The 15,223-nt window shown below is 47.6% G+C and overlaps 1 protein-coding gene across 4 annotated transcripts in view; it reads left to right on the forward strand.

Moving 5' to 3' along the window:
* GALNT18 (polypeptide N-acetylgalactosaminyltransferase 18) overlaps positions 1-15,223 on the forward strand; it is a 346,389-nt gene that overhangs the window by 129,871 nt on the left and 201,295 nt on the right. The gene's annotated exons all lie outside the window — the stretch shown is intronic.

Here is a 15,223-nt window from a genome sequence, read left to right on the forward strand (position 1 = left end):
ATTTGTAGCCAAAACGCTTGAAAGGATGAATGGATGAATGAGTATTTTCAATGGATCTAAACACTTAGATACTCACTGGATATAAGTTGTATTAGCATTTCCTGAAGCTAAATAATCTTGATGTAATTAGAAAACTGTTTTTACAATAACGTGAAGAGAACCTTTCACAGGAAGAAGTAGGGGGAATGGTTAAAAAAAAAAAGGTGGAGAAGGTTAAGAGCACTGATTATACTTATACTCGACAAATGAGCCTAAGTGTGAATACAATCATAACCTAGAGTATCTTAAGGAAGCATAAAAGGTTGAAGTATATTAAGGAAGCAAAGAAGGTTAAAGAAAAATGGAAAGAACTGGGGACGTGTGAGCTGGGGTGCGCAGACGGGGGTGAGGAAGGGCAGGAGAGCTGCTGGCACGCTGGCTCAAGCCTCACCATCCAATCCAGTGGCCCGCGGCCACATGTGTCTCCTGAGCACCTGAAGTGCGGCTGGTGCAAACTGAGGTGTGCTCTAAGCATGAAACAGACAACCGACTCAAAGACTTCTGATGAAAACAAGAATGTAAACTGCCTCATTAATCATGTTTATGTTGATCACACATTGGAATGATAATATTTTAGATGTGTTGGTTTAAACAAATAGGTTACTAAAATGAATTTCACCTTTTTCTCTTTACTCTTTTTGATGCGACTACAGAAATTTACAAGGACACATGTGGCTTGCATTCTATTTCTATCAGACAGTGCTGGTCTAGAGGGCAGAAGTGGGACCAAGGGTGTAATATTAACAGGGAGGCGCTTTGGCCTCATGGTAAGGAAAGAGCTTCTAACAATTGGCCAAGGCCAGAGAAGGGAGGCAGGAGCTCCTTGTCAGTAGTAGAAATGAAGGCCAAGGCTGTCTTCTCAGGGCCTTTGGAGGGGATTGTTGCTCTGAGAGCAGGACTGGACCAGGTCATCACTCAGAGCCCTTCTGATGCTTAAAGGACTGTGAGTGCATGTATGGGTTTGTGTATACTAATTACATCTTTTCCTCATTTTATTGTTATGTATTTTCCTGGTTCTTCTCACTGCCCTTGGGAAAACACAGTGGCCTTCTTTCAGAAGTCGAGTGGGTGAGTGTCTTGATTCAAGGCAGCATACAGCTGATCCGTGCTCCTGAGGCCTTCAGGGCCCCCTTGGATGCCAAGGTCATGCCCCGAGTCACTCAGTGCACAAGCCAGAAACTGGGCACCCCAGAACTAATACACCCTAAAAGTAGGTAGAGTTATTATCTCTGTTTAAGATGAGGGTCCTGAAGTTTAGAGAGGTTAAGTAACTCATGTAATACTCATGTATTACTCATGGGTGTCCTGCCCCAGGACAGCTGCCCAGTCACCAGTCACCGATGAGCTCCTACAGCAGAGTTTGGTGGCCACATCCACCTGGAGTCTGGTCAGCCCACTGTTCTGTGGTCCAGGGACCTGCAGGCTCCTGGCACTGCCACCCCAACATGCAGCAGGAGGGCTGGAGTGATAGCCCCCAGGGCCTGGCTCTCTGTTGTCTTTTCATAGCCCAAGAGGCCAATGACATTAGCTGAGCCAGTGATCAACATAAGCTACTCCTAGCAGCAAGGAGAAATTTGAAACCCTGTAAAGAAATGTTTTTAGGCTTTAGAGCAGAACCCATCTGCATGATCTTCTAATTACAAATTGGAGACTAACACCCAGTTTTCACATTCATCTGACTGCACGTCCTTGGAAGAGATATTCTTGAATTCTCTACGAATATGCTACTGTACTGGCTTTCTGCCAGTCCAGACTGGCTTTGCTCTGGTATTCCTATACCCCAGGCCACTGGGGCATCAGGCCTGCTTAGATCTGTACCACCTGAGCCAGGCAGGACTAGGGACCCTCCTGTCCTCCCAGGGCAGAGAATCACGAATAAGAATGGCTCCCATGTGCCCAGGCAGCATAGCCTATGCAAGCACTTTACACGCATGGCCTCATTGATCCTTCCAAACACCTAATGGGATATATAGTATTATCCCCATTTTATAGATAAGGAAGTTAAGGCTCAAAGGGTTTAGGAGATCACATAATTGGCAAGCTTCAAGGCAGGGCCATAAAGATAGATTTGTCTGACTTAGGAGCCCAAAATATTAGCTACCATAATCCATTTCAGGGACTTAGCAAACCTAAAGAAAGCAGAGCCTGTGAAATTGCCAGATAGAGGTAGAGGAAGTAAGGAGAGAGTGGGAAGAAGGGGGAGAGGGTAGGGAAGAAGGTGACACGCCCATTCATTCGTTCATTCATTCATTCATGCTACATGTTTCCCCAAAAGTAGAGCGTTCCTATTGAACGTTTCATAAACCAAAATGGTGGAAAGCCAAGAAGGAATTACCTTAAGACACATCTTGCTAACGGATGCACAAAATAAACTGAGATAAAGCACAGTTGCTCACAGACACAGTTCAAAGCTATGGCGGCTTGAGGCTACGATGCTGAGTGCAATTGCCAAGGAAGGAGCTTGGCGGTGCCACTCTCTCTGTTTGGGGTGTGCGCTGCCTCTCATAGAGGCAAAACATTGTTTGCCTTGCTGCAAAACAAATGCTGAACACTATTTTTGCTTGTCACCTTTTTTTGTAAAAGCAAAAAATCCTCTTTGGATTTCTTTCAGTTAGCGAAAACAGGTACCAAGTAGGTCTTTCACAAAAATGAAGTGGCATAAAGCGAACTTTCGAAAAGGGGGGGGGTACCTGTAAATGGTTTAATTCTGGGCCTTTGGTAGGTCAGACAGCAAAATGAGAAGGCCCAGCCCCTCCCCTGGAGAATCTCAGGAAGTGACAGACAGTTGTGCCGAGTGGAACAGTGCTCAGTCTGTGCCTGCTTCTGCAGGGGCACAGGCTGGAAAACTGCGAGTTCGTCTGTGGGAGGCTGGGTGGGCTTGCACAGAGGAGGATGCGTTGGACTTGGACTTGAGGGGGGAGCAGCCATTTGGGACAGAAGGAACCGCATACGCAAAGGGCCAGAAGTTGGGGGGCACATTGGCTTATTGGGAGATGTTGGCTGGTCATTCCCAGGGGGAGGAGAGCGGGGAGTGGGGGGGTGGAGGAAGGCTAGACTGGGAGGGGCTTTGGTTGTCATAACAGCTCATGTGGTGGGACATGGCAGGAACATTCCTTCCTTCCCTCGTTCATTTAGCTCTTATCCAGCTCCCTTTGCATATATGTATCAATCACGGTTAGCAGACCAGGGTGGGGCTTGGCTGGATTGCAGGGGGGGGCCATCAACTTGGACAAAGGTATCCCAGGGCTGCCCTTTCCCACTCAGATTTGCCTTGGATTTGAGGGACCTGGTAGCAGAGCACAGTCCCTGAAACCAAAACCCCGCCGGACTGCAGAGAAAAGGCAGGGGCTCCTGTTGGTTGTCAGGCACATCTCCATGGAGGAAGTGGAGATTTATTGAGTGTTAAATGTCAGTATCGATGTAATAAAGATGGTACACTGTAAGTAATCAGCACTTTCCAGGTGAGGAACCATTTTCAATAAGTTGTCAACCTGTCTGGTACTATGAATTATTAAAAACAAACGATGTTGAAGAAACCCCACTTGGAGTTATTTAACTTTCAGATCTACTCCTTAGCTCTGTCCCTTCTTGACAGGAGCACCAGTATCCTGTGGTACCCAAGGACCTTGGAATTTGCACACACTTTCATCTCATTAGAAGATCCCAATATTCCTTTTGCTGTCTTTCCTGTGATGAGGACAGGCTTGATGGAAAATGGATTTCTGACCTTCAGAGGCTCTTGTGACAGGCAGGAGAACTTTCAGGAAATGAATGCAGGAGAAAAAGAAGGCAAGAAGGACAAGAGGTGTGAGGCCCCTGGGACGGTCATGGCATCTGACAAATGTGGCCAGGTGTCAGCTTTGCCCACTCGCCCCTCAAAGATCTACACATCATTGTGGATAATTCCACAGCCCTGGGGGTATAGCCCTTATAGATTCCTGCTCACTCTAGGGCCTCAAGGCTGCCCCTGCCTCCTGGGTTCCTGTCTTGCCATGGATCACCTCTGTGATGTGCTTACTGTGCTGTCAGTGAGTTCACAGGGAATTCACAGAGGAAGGGCTCACACACACAGTAGGCCTTCCCAAAGAAGATTATGAAGGCAGCAGCTTTCGATGGCTACAGAATCCTGGAAGTTCTTTTTTTTTTTTTTTTTTAAATTAGTTTACCATTTTTTTTAAATAAATTATTTTATTTATTTATTTATTTTTGGCTGCGTTGGGTCTCCGTTGCTGCACAGGCTTTCTCTAGTTGCGGCGAGCAGGGGCTACTCTTCGTTGCGGTGCGCGGGCTTCTCATTGCAGTGGCTTCTCTTGTTGCGGAGCACGGGCTCTAGGCGTGCAGGCTTTAGTAGTTGCGGTGTGTGGGCTCAGTAGTTGTGGCTCGCGGGCTCTAGAGCGCAGGCTCAGTAGTTGTGACACACGGGCTTAGTTGCTCCGCGGCATGTGGGATCTTCCCGGACCAGGGCTCGAACCTGTGTCCCCTGCATTGGCAGGAGGATTCTTAACCACTGCACCACCAGGGAAGTCCCTCAACCAAGATGTTTTAAGTGTCTTTGCTAGCAGTTGGTTATATAAAGGTGACCACACGGCTCCCAGTGTGATGGCGGGGGAGACAAAAAAGTTTGCAGAGCTGTCCTGTCTGCTGAAGGGTAAGCCAGGACTGAGGGCTGAGTGCCATGGGAGACCAGAGGAGGGCGTCTCACAGCCTGGAGAGTCAGCGGCAGCTTCCCAGAAGCTGAATTTAGGAGAATAATTTAACCAGGCTAAGCAGGGAGCTGGGGAAAGGAGAGAACTCTGGGCAAAGGGAGTAGCGAGAGCAGAGGCAAAGGGGTGTGGGATTCTCTCTCAGCACAAAGGCAGGCAGCAGGCTGGACCGATGGGGAGGGAGTCACGATTTTGGACGGGCAAACCCGTGAGCTTCTCAGGGTTTAAAGAAGAAAACATTGAGCCAATGGAGTGAGTCTGAGCAAAGGTGTCTCAGATTTTAATGTGCATGTGAGTCACCTGGGGGCTTGTGAAATTCAGATTATGCTTAGGTAGGTCTGGGCTGGGGTCTAAGAGTCTGCATTTCTAACAAGTTCCTAGGTGAAGCTCATGCTGCTGGTCCATGGACCACACTTTGAGTAGCAATGGATAGACCTGCAGCAGGCAGGACAAGCCCTGTGTGGCTGACCTTGCAGGCTCTTATTCCTCGTTTCCTGTGACTGTGCATGAACGGTGAATAGGAGTTTGGCTTTAGCTAATTCCATGAAGCAGCCGAGGGACTGGTGTTTGGGCCAATGCACAGGCCCATCACCTTAGTATGACTGGGATACTGGTTTGCTTTTATTCTCTTTTTAATGATGTTTGCCTCAGTAACCCTGTTTCTGAATTCCCGCTCAGACAAGGCAAGGAATTCTGAGAGGAAGACAGACTGTCCTGTCTGTGGGAATCCAGGCTGGTGTGATGGTCCCCACGGCTTCCGTGTGAGCGTAAAGGGCTGGGGCCTCGCCCATGAGGGAGGATGGCCCCCTCCTCAGTGACTCCAGATGGACCTTCTCCCCTCCCAGCCTCCGTGCGTTTCCCCTCACTGCAGGGCAGTCCAAGACAGACCTTCTGCCCAGAGTCCTCTCGTTCCCTTGCCCACTGGCTCTGGGGGGCTGTGGGCCGCGATGGAGAACGGTGTGGAGGCACAGATCCAAGGTGGGGCTGAGGGTCCAGCCCAGGTGTGCTGATCGCACGGGTACCAGCGTAGCTGGGCGAGGGTGGCAGGGGCTCCGTCTGGCCCTCAGGCACAGTCTGGCTCACATGGGCTTCTCAGCAGCCAGGCTGGTGCTAAGTGCCCCCAGCCTCCACGACACACTGTCCTTTCTCACCCCAGGTTCTCCATACGAAAGGCCCTAGTGGAATGTCGGTTCCATTCAGTCCGGTTCAGAAACTGCATGTTAAGCACCCACCATGGGCCCGGGCTCTGGGGAAACAAGGGTCCTTTTCTCAAGATGTCACAGTTCAGTAGGAAAACAGACAAGGACATTGACAGTTGTCATTCAGTGTGGTTCGAGGGGAGCATGGTGACTATAGGGACCTAGGTAGGGGGTGATTGATTCTGTAGAGTGGAGCATATTCATTCAACACATCCGTGCATTGAGCTGGGCACTGGGATAAGACCAACAAGGCCCATGCCTTGGAGGGCCTACCAGTGTGCGGGTGGGGATGGTGAGCATGTCCTGGGCAGGTGCAGGAGGTGCTGTCCGGGCCTGGCCCACATCCCCTCGCCCAGCTCCTTCAGGGCACATGGGCCCAACTTCCAACCACCAGCACCTAAATTTCTTTGTTTGGGTGTTTTCTCTTCCCACTAGGATCCACTCTGCTGGGGGTGGGGGTGGGGCACGGGCCAGAGTGCTGGGGAGTTAATGCTGCTGCCCCAAACAACCATCGACCAATGACTGACAGGAGATGGAGTATAAATACCCCAGGTCCCTGGCCCCTGGGGAAGACAGCTCTGAGGTGTGGGTTCTACACTGAGTTTCCCCAGCACGATGCTGCCCCAGTCACCCACAGTGCTGGTGGGAAAAAGTACCCTTTGTTGGCTGCCTTCCCTTCTTTGTCTCACTTTTCTCACTTCAGGATTTTCTTTACCTCCTACTCGAAATCAAACGCTTGTCCCAGAGTTGGCTTTTGGGCGAACCTACACTAAGACAGTAGGGAAGGAGGGATCCATGTTTTGCAAGGGGCAACAGCGTGAGGGAAAGCACAGAGGTGTGGATGCATGTGGTATGCAGGGAACTGTGGGTGCTGTGCTGTAGCTGGGTGAGCGGTGGTACAGGCCATCTCCTCTCATGGGAACTTGGGGGGGACTCACCTTGCAGAGCTAAGGGGGATGCTTTGGGTGGCTCCACCACCCTCTCGGCCCTGAGCTCACTCACCCAGCTCCTACGTGTAGCTGCCCAGACCCGTGGAGAGCCTGCTCTGTGGTCCCGTTGGACGGTCAGTGCTAAGGAACTTGGAGAAGATTATTGATGAAAGCATTTCCCAAAGCAGGTTCCGTGGAACATCAGTCCTGGGTTGTGCCTCTCAAAAGAGGGCTCCCTGGTTACCGAGGCCGCCCAGTGCTGCAATTACACTTCATTCTTAGAGGTTCCCAGTGTACATCAGAGGCCTGAGAAGTCCTGAGTCACAATTCTTTTTCGCTTAACCAGAATTAGCCAGCATTTTCCATAGTCAGTTGATGTGGAACCTTGTATCTCACAACAGTACTAACTCTGCACAGAAGGAAGGTTCTGCAGAGCTCGCTGTGGGAAGTGCTGATATGGGATGGGAGGACTTATCCGGAGAGTCAGGGAAGCCTCCGGAGGGCTGAAACCAGCCTGCCGCTGTCACTCTTCTGCTGTCAGTGAGCCCTGGCAGAAATGGCACTGCTGCATTCCACAGTCAGATCACAGAAGCAGCCCTAGGACCGTGTAGTAGCCAGAGACACCCGAGCCTCTTTCTGCCGGAGACGAGAAGCAGAGCATCCAACAAATTCATAATGTGCTTCATAGACAGGGGCAGCTCAGAAGACAGCCTGAGAGATGGGAGAAGCCACCAACTGGAACTAATTCATACCATTAGGCCAGTGAAAGATGGACAAACACCTAAGAATGAACAGAGAATACCCCGGACCATTATCAGAGGGGTAAACTAAAACCTGGAATGAGATGAGCAAAGAGAACAAGTAACAGTGACGGAGGCATTTGATTGAGAGAGACAGCTCTGTTCTTGACTTATTTTGTGGCCACCATTCCTGACTTGTTCTAGGAGATTACATTTCAGATGAGGTCACTGAATAAAAGGAAGTTGCAGCCCAAGTAGGGAAGGTGACACAGAGCAGTGTTTCCCCACCTGGATCTGAAAACTCGAGAGGTCCCTTTTGCTGTCTCCCGTCTCCCTTCTCTCGTCTCCTGGTGGGGATGGGGTGGGGTTGCAGCTTTGCTCCCCTCTCCTCACCCTCTCCCTTCCTCTCCCTCACTCCTGGATCAGGGAGGCGAGCATCCAGGTAACTTACCTATCCGCAGTGCAGCTGGAGTTTAGAAACAGTGATATGAAACAGCTGTTTTAAGTGAGTTCACCTTTCTGACCTGAGCTTCACCAGATGAAGCTTCACAGAAGGTAAGTTTACAGAAGAAAACATTGATCCAGCAGCCAGGGGCTTCATGGTGTCATGGGGAGTGGGACTGGGGCCAGAGATCAAAATAAATAAGTGTCCTGACTTTGTCACAAAAGGGACAAAAGGTCAGCTTTGCAAACCATGGGTTAGTGAGTTTAATGTGATCCCTTAGGAAACCACTAGAAGGAATCATTTTTTGAAAAATTATTTTTGAATTTTATCAAAGTAATTCTTTACGCACTTAAAAACCTCAAATAGTACCTGTAATAAAATACGATAGTTCTGGGCTTCCCTGGTGGCGCAGTGGTTGAGAGTCTGCCTGCCAATGCAGGGAACACGGGTTCGAGCCCTGGTCTGGGAAGATCCCCCATGCCGCGGAGCGGCTAGGCCCGTGAGCCACAATTACTGAGCCTGCGCGTCTGGAGCCTGTGCTCCGCAACAAGAGAGGCCGCGATAGTGAGAGGCCCGCGCACCGCGATGAAGAGCGGCCCCCACTTGCCGCAACTAGAGAAAGCCCTCGCACAGAAACGAAGACCCAACACAGCCATAAATAAAAATAAGAAAAAAAAAAAATGATACTTCTCTGCTTCACCAGAGTCATCTTCCCAGCCTTGACCCTCAAAGGAGCTCTGTTTAACCCTTTTAGCTGTTCCTTCTCATATTTGCCACCATATTTCTAAATAATATGTTTATACCGCTGACTCAGCAGTATTAGGCATTATACATTGATATCCTGATATAGCAGATGAGGCTTTGTGTTTTTTTTTCTACTTTCCACCTCCTCAAAACCATGTCTCCTATCCCCCAGTCCTCACACTTTGTATAAAAACAATAGGCAGTGTTTACATTACATACTGTGAAAGTATTGCCCACTGTTAAGTTCAGCTTCCATGATGTAAACTTTTGTTCTTCCTGGTTGAATCAATGTCCAGCTAGGAAAACAGAAAACACTAAGCATTTTAACAGGAAGGGAATGATTTAAGGAAATGGTTGTACAGGTAATGGAAGAGCTGGGAAGCCAAACGGGAGAAGTTGAGGCAAATAGAAATTAGCAATAGCAGGAAGCTGCTACCATGTCTAAGGCTGGAGAGCCAAGGGTGTGGGCAGTCTTTCCAGAGCCCAGGATGCACAGCTACCTGGCAGAAGGTGGAACCAAAATGGACTTGTCCAAGAGGAGTCAAAGACATGGAGGAGGTGCCACCTCTGTGCGAGACACCACATGAAGCAGAGAATGAGGGGGAGAAATACCCAGGCTTCTCCCTTCCTCCCGCCCTCCATCTCCCTTCAGTGCCTCTCATTGGCCAAATGCAGATAGAAGCCAATTGAGAAGCACAGCCGGCCAGAGTCAACCCCTCTTCTGCCCTCTCTAACTCCCATGGTACAGAACAGGTCAGAGAAGAGCCAGGAATGGATATGAGGGCAAACAAGCAAATACTAAACACACTAATATTAATATTTGCCCTTTTTATAAAAAAAAAATTACATTAGTATTTAGCATTGATTTGTTTTTCCTGTGTGCTCTATCGTATCTGTTTTACACCTTTGACATTACTTTCCAAATATCTGAATATCTCATATAATCCATCAGTTTCGTTTTGTTTCCTGGAGTGCTTGATCCTCCTGTTCCAGTCGGGTGGTTTGCTCCAGGCCTGCCTCGGTGCTGCTGTGTGAGGCTTCAGGGCAACTTCATCTTGGGGGGATCCCTCATCCTTGCTCCTGGGCTGAATCCCCTGGGTTAATCCCATGGCTTCCTCTTTCTTGGTTTACTCCCTTTTTATAGAGGCTTGTCTTCCAACAGCTTCCCAAGACAGAGGCCATGGGAAATAAATATTTTGCCCTTGCATGTCTGAAAATATCTTTAGTCTACATTCACATTTGATTGACAGGTTATCTGGCTTTAGACCTCCAAGTTGAAAACAAAATTTTCCTTGGGATTTTGAAGGTGCTGATTCACTGACTTCTAAATGCCAGTATTGCTTTGGAGATCTGGTGCCACCCAATTGTTTTGCTCCTTTATATATGACCTGTTTTGTTTTTTCTTTTTTCCTCTGTGGAAGGTTTTAGTATCTTCTATACATCCCCAAATTATCTTTGGGGACAAATCGAGACAAACAGCCCCAAGTATAGACTTGTCTTGCTGAGAGCATAAAGCCTCAGTGAGGCTTTCCTCCACAGTGAGGAAAATATCAAGTCCCAACGGGATTTAAGCTCTCATCTTAGATCGAGCATGAGGTCCCAAAGGGATCAGCTCCTAATTGTAGGGCTTCCGGGGAGAATTAGCCATCAACCATGGACGATGAAATGAAGCCTTCCCTTTCTGCTCTAACTCGGTGAATCTGGTACTTTGAATAAACAGGACCCCTGAGGTATAATTATAGAAGCAGCTTTATTTTTGATACCACTGCCTTTCAAACATCCTCAATAGGAGTTAAGTCTTCCACCGCAAGGGGGTAGAAATTCAGACAGGACCAGGACTTTCTTTTAATTAATGGGCAAGAATAAGTCATATGATTAATTTAAACCAAAACAGTCTCAATTCCGTCCTTAAGAGGGTACAGTGCTATATAATCAGCAAAACTTCAAACTTGGTTTGATGCTGATTCTTCTCCAAAGGCTCTGCAGTCCAAGGAGAAGCAGTGTGGTCCTGCTTCTCTCTTTCTTCGTGCCTCCTTCCTTATTTGCTAGCTGTGCTCTCCCACCATTCTAGAAAGGAGGAGGGAGGAAAAGTGTAGGGGTGGGAGGCGCAGGATCGCTCTTACTCGGCTGATACTGTCCAAAGACGGCTTTATGCCTTCTGCGCCTGGCAGAGATGAAGGCTGACTCTGTTGTTATAATTTTCATGAGTTCTCTGGAGATTCCCCCTCTGGGCCAGGTAACTGCAACTTCCTTGACAGAGGCCATGCTTCAGCTTTAACTGGCTACTCCCAGTCCTCCCATGGTTTCTGATCCTCACGGTGGCTTACTGAAAGATCCCTTACTTTGGCAAGCTGCCTTCTTGGATAGCAGACCTATTAAAATGACAGCAGGCTGACACTCCCACCTTGGGTTCCGTGTTTGTGCACCATTGTCCGGCATTTGTGGGGGCTGTTTAGTGGTTGCCTTAGCTTTCTCAGGCATGAGGCATCAGTTACGAGACTCCCGTGTCCCCCACATCTGGAGAACACATGTCAACTCTGTAGATGGTTCCATTGAAGCCTCTCACATTAAGCTTGGTGTGGAGGTAGGTCATCCAGCCTTTCCACCTGACAGAGACCCCCAACTCAGAAAAGCTCTTCACAGATCCTCTCTTTAATCTCTAACAACCCAGTCCTTTCCAATCACCTACTTGAGTTTCATGCTGGTTTGTCTAGGAGCTCAACTTGGGCATCTGGTATCCATTGCATCTTGGTGCCGTAGTGAAAATTCCCAGCTTAGCATTTCCTGTTACACAGGCATCTTCAAGAATCTGCCTCCCCCTTGCACACTTGTCATACCATCTGAAAGTTGCTATGAAATAGCATTGCAGATATCTAAGCACATCTGAGTAATGGCTTCTGAAAGAGACACTGGGGGCTGCATTTTTTTTTTTTTTTTTGGCTGTGTTGGGTCTTCGTTTCTGTGTGAGGGCTTTCTCCAGTTGCGGCAAGCGGGGGCCGCTCCTCATCGTGGTGCGCGGGCCTCTCACTATCGCGGCCTCTCTTGTTGCGGAGCACAGGCTCCAGACGCGCAGGCTCAGTAGTTGTGGCTCACGGGCCTAGTTGCTTTGCGGCATGTGGGATCTTCCCAGACCAGGGCTTGAACCCGTGTCCCCTGCATTGGCAGGCAGATTCTCAACCACTGCGCCACCAGGGAAGCCCCAAGGGCTGGAAATTTGATTCCTTCAGAAAGTTTCCTGAAAAAAGGACATTCCAATTAGTGAGTTGATAGCTTAGCCTTGTCACTGGAGGTGTCAATAGCAGAGCAAGACTGCCAGGCGATGCTTTATGAGCCAATAAAGGAGGATGCCACAGCACCTCCAGACTGATAGGAAGCACGTTTTATTTGCTTATTTATTGCTGTTAATTTTATAGGCTATGGGAGAAATTTCTTCCTTCTGCATGTGTCCAATTAGCTCTGTTCACCCAAGAGGAATCACGTTCCCTGGCTCTGAGTATTCCTGAATAACCACAGGAGAAAACACAGAAGGAGAACAGAAATATATATCCCTGGTGAAAAGAGTTCCAGGCCCCGGGCTTCCCTGGTGGCGCAGTGGTTGAGAATCTGCCTGCCAATGCAGGGAACATGGGTTTGAGCCCTGGTCTGGGAAGATCCCACATGCCGCGGAGCAACTAGGCCCATGAGCTACAATTACTGAGCCTGCGCGTCTGGAGCCTGTGCTCCGCAACAAGAGAGGCCGCGACAGTGAGAGGCCCGTGCACCGCGATGAAGAGTGGCCCCCACTTGCTGCAACTAGAGAAAGCCCTCACACAGAAACGAAGACCCAACACAGCCATAAATACATTTAAAAAATTAAAAAAAATAATTAAAAAAAAGAGTTCCAGGCCCCAGTAAGTCAGCTATTGCAAGGGTAAGAGCCTGGGATTCCAGGGGCACCCAACTTTGAAGGATCCCGTTTCTACGCTGTCATTGGTGTCTAGATGACCCCCAATTCCATTGCTATTCATAAGAACCTTGACACTGAGCTAGAGTTATCAGCTGGTTTGGGTGGAGGCCTGAACTAAACTGATTTCTGATTTCTGATTTCTGCTATGGACCTGGATAGCAGATATGAAGGGGAAATACGATTCTTGAACAAATATGTTGAGAGATCACAGCCTCCAGGGGACAAGAAGGGGAGGCTGAGCAGAGAAGACACTTCTGGCTTCTCCATGTCTGTATTTCCGTCATCATGAGCCATGTCCGCATACAGGAAGTCTTGAGTTTAGAGAAGGAGGTGGGCCATGAAGACCATGGCTCCCCAGCTCTGTTCCTAGATTTGGCACCTGTTGCTTCCTCTGGTGTAGACAGTGGATTCAGGGTCTGCGTGGTTTGGATTTCTATGGAGTCAAGATATGTGTGTAGCAGATGAGTGTGGACCATGACAGTGGCCATCCAGAGGCCACGGGGGACTTGTTTCGTTTGAGGCTCCCTGTAGGAGGGCTGCTGCGGCTGGGAGATTCAAACTGGCTCTTTTCTAGTTTTCTAATGTCTCTGTGCCTGAAGCTGAGCATCTCCTGAACATACAAGAAGTAAATGTTGGGCAGGTACCACCACAGTCCGCATGGCTCCTTTCAGGGCTGGCTAGCAGTATTGTTAAGTCCCATGTTGAGCCTAAGCAATAGAAGCCGGCAGCTTCTGGCCAAGTTTCAAAGATTTTGTTTTAAAGTATGCTTTGGATTTTAACATTCATTATCACTAAAAGGAACAAAACTCAACTTGGGGTCTCAGGGGCTCCAGCTCTAAACTCTTAGGATGTCAGGAGCCATGCTCTCAGCTTTTCACCCTGATGTTTTAATGAGGTGAATGATTGTTTTTCCACTGAGCACCTACCTGTGATTTTTAGAAAAAAAGGAAATAAAGGACTCACATGGATATTTAGAAGGATATCACTGTAGAAAGTAAATGTTAACAGGCTCTAGAAATATAATTATCAGCTATTTGAGATGCAGTGACTGTAATATGATAACAAGATGTATTTTGTAGGTAGAAAGCATCCAGAGAAATGACATAAAGTAGAAATATAAGAAAAAGAATAAGAAGATCTTTGGTTGTTCTCTTTGTTGTGATAAAATTGAAGTGAGAGAAAGTTGAAATCTACTTGTTGAAATTTTCATGGTATTTAGTAGTCCTTCTCTATTTGTTTGTTGAATGAATGCAATACCTTTCCCTGAAAGGTGCATCACTATATATATATATATATATATATATATATATATATATATATATATATATATATATATATATTATATATTTATAGATATAAAATCTATGGTGAATTTAGGGCCTCCAAAGCCTTGCCTCTGCTCCAGCAACTCTTCCATGGTTGGGAGCCTCCCATTTCTTGATCCTCAGTGTTTGTTGAATGAATGAATGAATCCATCTTTACTTAACTTTAAAGCCTGATGTTTCTACTTCTAAAAGGTAACTTAAATCTGGTTACCTATCTGCATCTCCAACTACTAGCCTCATCCGAGGCACTTCTTGCCTGGACTGCTCAATAACTTCTAACTGGCTTCCTCCCACATTCTCTGCCCAGAATGAACTTTTTAATATGTTCATCAGCTCATGTTGCTCTTTTGCTTAAACCCTTCAAAGTTTTTCCTTTGCTGTTAGAACAAGGCCCACACTCCTTACCACAGCTTACAGAGTCCTGTGGGCTCTTTCTCCAGCTTCCAGTCACGCTGGTCTCATTTTAGTTCTTTGGACCCCCTGAGCCACAAGACTCCCATGCTTGCTGTCTGCTTTGCCCTGTGGCTCATTTTTCTCATCCTTCAGATACCTGCTCAAATGCATCTTCAGCTTGACCTGTTCTGACTACTCTATCTAAAGCAGCACCTCCCCTCCAGCTTTCTCTTTATTATGCCACTAGGTCTATTTCCTTCATTACAACTGTCATGGTCTGCGGTGACCTGCTTTTATTTACTTAATGTATCTCCATCAATAGAATATAGAATATCATCTCACACCGGTCAGAATGGCCATCATCAAAAAATCTACAAACAATAAATGCTGAGAGGGTGTGGAGAAAAGGGAACCCTCTTGCACTGTTGGTGGGAATGTAAATTGATACAGCCACTATGGAGAACAGTATGGAGGTTCCTTAAAAAACTAAAAATAGAACTACCATACGACCCAGCAATCCCACTATTGGGCATATACCCTGAGAAAACCATAGTTCAAAAAGAGTCATGTACCACAATGTTCATTGCAGCTCTCTTTACAATAGCCAGGACATGGAAGCAACCTAAAAGTCCATCGACAGATGAATGGATAAAGAAGATGTGGCACATATATACAATGGAATATTACTCAGCCATAAAAAGAAGTGAAATTGAGTTATTTGTAGTGAGGTGGATGGACTTAGAGTCTGCCATACAGAGTG

This window comes from Balaenoptera acutorostrata, chromosome 9 (genome assembly GCF_949987535.1).
Source record: "Balaenoptera acutorostrata chromosome 9, mBalAcu1.1, whole genome shotgun sequence".
Lineage (NCBI taxonomy): Eukaryota > Metazoa > Chordata > Mammalia > Artiodactyla > Balaenopteridae > Balaenoptera > Balaenoptera acutorostrata.